Source organism: Dendropsophus ebraccatus, chromosome 8, assembly GCF_027789765.1.
Source record: "Dendropsophus ebraccatus isolate aDenEbr1 chromosome 8, aDenEbr1.pat, whole genome shotgun sequence".
Lineage (NCBI taxonomy): Eukaryota > Metazoa > Chordata > Amphibia > Anura > Hylidae > Dendropsophus > Dendropsophus ebraccatus.
This window is the reverse complement of record NC_091461.1, coordinates 107,577,352-107,584,932: the sequence shown is the minus strand read 5'-3', so window position 1 is coordinate 107,584,932 and position 7,581 is coordinate 107,577,352. Positions and strand designations below refer to the sequence as shown.

The window sequence follows — 7,581 nt, the reverse complement described above, 5'->3', positions numbered from 1 at the left end:
TTCCGTAGTGTGCAAGGACCCTTAAGGCCCTATTCCACGGAACAAATTATCGGCTGATAATCGTCCCGTGGAATAGAAGGCAACGATCGCGTTGCTTGTCTTTCAAACATGTTGAAAGACAAACGACACATACAGCATACGATCTGCTGCCGTCGCTCCGTGGAATAGGAGCAGCGTCAGCAGATCGCTGCTATCTGCTATGGGCTGCCCGGGCGATCTAGCAATCACTTAGGCAGGCCCCCCCCCCCCCCCCCCCCCTGCCGGACTCACCCGCTCGCTGCTGCCACCACGTGTAATATTGCTCGTTTGCTCCTCTTAGTCGGCCTGTGGAATAGGGGCTTTACAGAGAGCGGAATCTGATAGCTGTAAGTATGCACAAGCCTAGAAGCACCCATGGCTGGTATGAAAGCCTATCAGCTACATTAAAAACCATCAGACGTTAGTATATAATTTGATCAAACCATATTGCCTCATGTACCACATGCAGGTCTCTGATACACATGAGTCCCTACACTAAACGACACTGTAAGAATGATGTATGGAAGTTGTAGCTAGTCACTACATAAAAGGGGTTGTCCCATTGGAATGCTGCAAATGGTCATTAGAAAACCTTTCCTAAAGATGCAGCAAAACGCATTGCATCAGAAAAGCTGCATGGAATTGTCCCAGAGGGGGACGTTAAAAAAATTTACTTGACACAGCAACTTTCCCCAAGTTTAAATTACCCTTCTTTTCTATTTTAAAAATTATATATTGTAGCATGTATACTTGTCTGATCAAGTAAAATATAACAATATTATTCACACACTGTAAAACGTGTAAACAAAAATAAAAATCCAAACATTGGAGGTTTCTGGTCACATTATCCATCATAAATTAAAAAAAAAAAAAAAAAAGTCCCTTCTACACTAATGATTTTAATAAAAAGTAGAGGAAAAATGATGCCCCAACCAGCCCAGTAGGTGGAAAAATAAAAGCGCTATTGCTCTTGGAAGGCGGGAGGGGGAGGGGAGGGGGGAATTACAGTAATGAGCAGGTTATGTCAGATCATATGCTTGAAGCCATTCATGGGCACCAGAAATCGAAGATCAACATCTCTGGATAGATTTCTACTATTATTCCCATTTTAAGGTTATGCTAACCTTATATTCAGTTATATGAAGAAAATAAAATTAAAGCCCTCTGTCCACCCAAAACACCAGAAGAAGTGCTCGCAGTTTAGTAAACTCCTGCCTCGTATGGAATTTAAAGGTTTGTTGGTTTAATGGGACCTAAGGGGGTGTGACATCACCAGGCTTTATGTGGGGACATTGGTACATATGTGAAGTGATGTCATTTAAAGGAGTTTTTCAACGAAGGATCCTTATCGATAAGAGTTTCTATTCAGTGGGGGTCTGATTCATGGAGACCACGGAGATCACTACAAGTGGCATATTGTGTGCTCTGTTTGAAAGGAGAGGCGGTGGGACAGGTGTGCTGCCACTTCGCTGGGCCAGTTGAAGGTAGCTGAGCCCTGTACATGGCTATCTTCCTGCAATTGTCTAGCTTTGAAAATCCATTTTCACATAGGAAATGAGGGGAGATTCTCTTTTCAGGATCCTCATCTCACAGCTAGTGGGGAGAGAGGCTACAAAGAGGGTCTCTTCATGTGGTGGACCTGTCCTGCATTATACAGATACCCTATGAATGTGAATGGGCATTGTGTAATTCTTCATTCCCGCTGTGGTGGCGCTACAGAAACACTAAACACTGACTGCAATATTGTCCTATAGAATACAGCAACATTTAGGATCTCAACAGGGGGACACATGATCAGCTTATTGGCAAGAAAAGCTTCTAACAAATAGAGTTTTCCAAAGTTAAGAAAGTCTGCTGTTTCAAGGTGGGGTCTACCAAGGGACCCCATACTCTGGTTGGGTCAGAGGAGCCTTACCACCCTCTAACTGCAAGGCCCTTAGCCTATGGCTTCACATACAGCACTTTCTACTACTTTTACACCCACCCAGTACTATGTGGGAAGTGCCATTGACACCAGTATGTAAATAAGAGGGTGGGCACACATTCGCCTGCCTATAAATAACCCTTGAGCTGAGACCCTCGTAGGGTTAACAGTTAGTCATGTCAAGGTTGTCGGGTATGGCGTTGGGTGAAACTCCCCCGTCACTGAGTGCCAAGGAACGCACACAAGGGTCTCTACTGCACGTTCTAGGGTTTCGAGCCTTGTAAGCCACATAGTGTTCTCCGGGAAGACGTAAAAAAAAAGAGTGTACAATTTCAAAGAGCAAAATCCTGATATGACATCAAAGGCCACTAGAGATGACCCACACATACATAGCTCTAATAAACAACGCCAAACTCTGCCCACTGCTCCCTGTGAATGGGGATCGCTCTGCCCTCCGGAATAGTGGGATCAGGCTACGTGAAAAGTAGTTAGAGGGAGAGGAGAGGATGGGCACCGACGTTGCTGTCCTGGGTCACAGTAAGACTATTGCACCGTGTGAGAAGCAGCTATCTGCATTAACCACATTTACTAATGGCTGATCAATACAGGCTAAAAACCAATAACAGGCTGGCGAGCAATGCCACATAGGATGGGACGGCATGTAGGGGGGTGGTATAGGGGAATTTACGTGTAGTATGATGAAGGGCATATAAAGTGATGGTATAGGGGTATTCATATGTGTGATGATGGGCATGTAGGGGGGTGGTATAAGGGTATTCATATGTAGAGTGATGGTATAGGGGTATTCATATGTATGATGAAGGGCATGTAGGGGATGGTTTAAGAGTAATCATATGTAGGATGAAGGGCATGTAGGGGGATGGTATAGGGGCATGCATATGTAGTATGATGAAAGGCATATAGGGGCATGGCATAGGGGAACTTACATATCGTATAATGAATGGTATGTAGGGTGATGGTATTGGGGAAATTACATGTAGTATGATGAAGGGCGTGTAGGGTGATGGTATAGGGGCAGTCACATGTATAATGAATGGTATGTAGGGTGATGGTATATGTAGTATGATGAACAACATGTCTGTGTGGCAAATTCAACAATTTAGGCTTTGTTGGGATAAATGTGTTATTCTTTTTTTGTGATGCCAGACTATGGAAAATATTAGTATGATACCAGTATGGCTCATCAGTCAACGTAACATAAGAACTCTAGAAAGTGCGAAAAAAGACAGATTTTGGGTAGTGAAAAGTTCTAAAACTCTCTAATATACTCTATGATGGGAGTTGTAGAAGTAGGCAGCCTCAGGTTGGGGGTCACTGGATTATTAGAAAGTTGATGATCTGATTAATACATTTTATACTTAGAAAAGCCCCTTTTAAATTTAAAAATTAAAACTTATAGTGGGAGTTTTAGTTTTGCAACAACCGGGAAGCCACAGGTTTGAAAAGACTGCTATGGAAGGTGCAGAGCTGCCAGTGCATGATGGGAGTTGTAGTGTTGAAACATCTGTAGGGTCACAAGCTTGAGGAGACAGCTATGGAGGGTGCAGAGCTGCCAGTGCATGATGGGAGTTGTAGTTTAGTTGGAGGGTCCCAGGTTTGAGAACACTGCTATAGAGGGTGCGGTTTCACATAAACATTGGGAATCTGTCAGCTACTGTATTACAGTAGCTACAAACCAGTAACTACTATGGCATCCACCAAACACCAGATCGTACACAAAACAGTATGTCCCTATTGGCTCCTTGGGATCAAGTGACCTATCTATGGTGTGTTTCCTGTAGAGGAGCTTAATAGCACAGGACCATGCAGCATTAGCATCCACTGCTGACTTTTACTAGGGCATCTATGGGGAATGACAGCTATCAAAGTAAACCCCTACTTATCTTTTCTACTATTGGGGGAGGGTCCTCTTCTTGAATCTTTACCCATTGTAATCAAATGACAGCAGTGGACATCTAGTAACACCAATGGATGCCTGGTTTTGGAAATAGAGGATGGGTGCACCTTCTCCTAGTGGGCGCATATACCTTATCTTCAGGGGCGTAACTAGAAATGGCTGGGCCCCATAGCAAACTTTTGATTGCCCCCCCCCCCCCGACTGACCACTAAACGGTCAAGTGAAGTCATAACTACATAACTGCTAGCTCTGGTCAGGAGTGCTTGCAGTTAAAGGGACATTTGTAAAACCCAGGAGACCAGCAGGGCCACCCGGTGCTGCAAATGATGACGGCTCAGGGGTCCCAGAGTATTGCAGGAGCAGGCCATGGGGCCCCCTGATGCGGCGGGCCCCATAGCAGCCGCTATGGCTGCTATAGTGGTAGTTACGCCCCTGCTTATCTTTATTATTAGTAACATTCAATCATAATTGTAAAGTATTGCTTATGGTGTTAAAACTGTGTTGACAGACTGGTACCAAACGCATGTATCTCCGTAGGTGCCTCATAGATGGAATGGCTCCATCTATATTCAGACAGTGTATAGATATGCCTATTTCTTCCCCTACAACATGTGGAGATTAAATTGCCACATGGTGCCTATGAGGGTATATAGCACAGCTTGTTCCCCTATAGCGATACATCTTACATTCTGGAAACCCTTAGCTGCCAGAATTGTGCACATTGCATAACCATACGGAATTCATACAGAGCTTCTATATGGTGCCATAGCTTTATCTACAAGAAATGACACCACAGAAGTATAGTGCAATAATATGGAGCATGAAGTAGCGGATTATAATTGGTCTGTTTCGGGCTATGAAATACTGAGGGGCCCATGGCCCCCAAACAGACTTATGTTCAGCCATGATTTACATAAAAATTGCTGCTTTTTACCGCAATTTTGCACAAATCAGGGCAAAAATGCAGCCAGGAGACAATGCAGTAACATTAGAGAATATATTAAAGAACCTTATCATGAGACAATGATGTCACCACAGGTTCTTTACAAGCTGCATTATGTAGGAAAAAGACTTGTTAGTGCCACCATAGATACAGTGGGTTGGGGAGGCCCAAGCTTGGTGAACAGCCCAGGGCCCATAGTAAATTCATGCCCCTGGGAGCATGACTCTGCTCTTCACAAACATGGACAGTAGGGGCCTATAGTGGCATCATAGGCGCCATATGGCAGAACCTTGGGTGTCTGTTTTCTAGTCTTAAACCAAAGTGAATAGGAATGTAGATCTTGTAGTTTTAGATGGACGGTTACAGCCAAACACAATAGTGTTCCAATATGTAGCATTCATTGTTGCCTTTCCATTAGTCTGTTCACTAGAGGTCTGACCTACAGGCCCTCTCTATGATGCTAAACCCCAATGTGGTGACCCCCAGCTTGTAAGCAGCAGTGTCTGTTATTTACACCATAAAACACTACATGTTTATGGTCGTGAGGAGGCATTATTGCCATTGACCAAAATTATTCCGCAATTACCGATTGTATTTAGGGCCGTCTTTCCCATTGGGCAGAGTATGCAACTTTCTGTAGGCAGAGAGGGGCAACAACATGGCCTGTACATACTTAAAGTCAAAAGGCAAGAACATGGGTGGGGGGGGGGGGGGGGTCGGTTGGGTAGCTCATAGCCTGGGGTCCATAATGCTGTTAAGACGGCCCTGCAGATTTGCAATGGATATCACCCTGTTTCTTTGCAAATGAATGAGCCAGCGACAAATTCTAAAGACTTCCTGCTTTCCAGGAGAATTTTTTGAAAACTACTGCAGATTTTTAGATCCAGGAGCCAAGGCAAATCCATCACGTCTGAACAAAGCCTAACAGGCAGTAAAAGTGGGACTGCTGAAAGGTGAAAAATACATATACACTAATAATATACATCTTGGGGCTGGGTTCACACTATGTATATTTCAGTCAGTATTGTGGTCCTCATATTGCAACCAAAACCAGGAGTGGATTAAAAACACAGAAAGGATCTGTTCACACAATGTTATAATTGAGTGAATGGCCGCCATATAATGGCAAATATTTGCTGTTATTTTAGAACAATGGCTGTTATATTGAAATAATGGCCGTTATTTACTGTTATATGGCGGCCATCCACTCAATTTCACCATTGTGTGAACAGATCCTTTCTGTGTTTTTAATCCACTCCTGGTTTTGGTTGCAATATGAGGACCACAATACTGACTGAAATATACGTAGTGTGAACCCAGCCTAAAGATTCATGCTCTCTATGAAAAAAAAATTATATAACCACAGGTGCAATTGCAAAAAAATAAAAAATAAATTATAAAAGTAAAATTTTCAAAATTAAATTAGAAAAGTAAAAATCTCAAAATAAATGGTAGCAGCCATCAAGTATAAGCGTCTATGGTTTGTTAAAATTTAGTATTGAGCATTTTTTGACACCAAAATTTCACACTTTTGCCTCTTTTAGTAGTCTCAGCAAGTTCTGTTCTGTTCCGGACCCGCACGGTAAAATGTTTCTTGGCCCTTGGTATTTATTGAGACTTAATGTCATCCTGAACTCCGTTTGACATTAAGATGTAATATTTGGCATGTGATACTTTATTCATGAGTGAATTCCGTTAAAATGTCATACCACTGTCTCGGAGATAAGTTGCACAGGCGATGGCGTACAGAATTACACTGCCCGCGTGGAATCAGAATGACACTTCACCAGATGCCGTAACAACTTGTGCAGAGCATTAGCTAATGTTACGTGATCAAAGGCACAGACAGTTACACAAAAAATGTTAAATAATTTTTTTTTTTAATTTTAAAAATATATTTAGTGCAGTTATCAAGTGTTATTATTGCTTCTTCATTTATATTTACTTATTTCAAATTGTTTAATGGAAGTTTTTTTTTCTTTTTAGTTGGTGGTATAATTTTATTTGATTTTTTACTTATCATAGTAGCGTGGTAAGTCTCAGAAAGACGCAGGTCCTTCTTGTTCAACCATATGGGTTAGATTTGCTGCCAAAGATTTTACCAATCCACAGGGAAATTTGCGATTCCTGCAGTGCTCAAACTTTCAATCTACGACAGAAACTAAAAAAAAAATTGCATCGCTGCTTCAGCAGTATTTTCCAGTTTTTTTTACAGAAAAATTAGCAGCTTTTCTTCTCATGTGAGTTTACCCACAATTCCAAAAGAATGATCAAAAAGAAGTTGACATCAATTGACCTAGATGGACTTAGAGCAGGGTTACAATGATTCGGCGATCTATAGCAAAATGCCAATGGGAAATGGATCTTTCATCTGATCCCATTCATTTCAATGGGACAGTTCAAAGCACCCAGCGATTTAATTTTGCCACCGTATCACTGGACAGCCTATACGGTGGAACACGTCTTGAAGCTTCCTGCCATACGGCCCGATAACGAATGGAAAAAAGGATAGAACAAATGATGCATGTAAAAGAAGGATGCCAGACCACCTTTTGGCTAGGTTCACACACCGTCTTTTTTTTTGCCTCTTTGACGGACATCTTTTTTAATGTCTGTCATTTTTAAGCCAAGTAACATCTCTTATGACGTCCGTTATTTTGTAAATCAGGCATGTCATTGCAAAATAGCGGCTGTTTTTCGACCTCAAAATGATAGTCGTTCTAAAAGATGGTTGTCAAATAGCCAAAAAAAGATGGTGTGTGAACCTAGCCTATGAAT

The 7,581-nt window shown here is 42.2% G+C and overlaps 1 long non-coding RNA gene across 1 annotated transcript in view; it reads left to right on the top strand.

Annotated features, from left to right (window-relative positions):
- The first annotated feature begins 312 nt into the window (after positions 1-312).
- The window catches only part of LOC138798807 (uncharacterized), a 44,211-nt gene continuing 36,942 nt past the window's right edge, over positions 313-7,581 (top strand). The window contains exon 1 of the long non-coding RNA XR_011364174.1: positions 313-365. This is a non-coding gene — a long non-coding RNA (uncharacterized lncRNA). The remainder of the gene's footprint in view (positions 366-7,581) is intronic.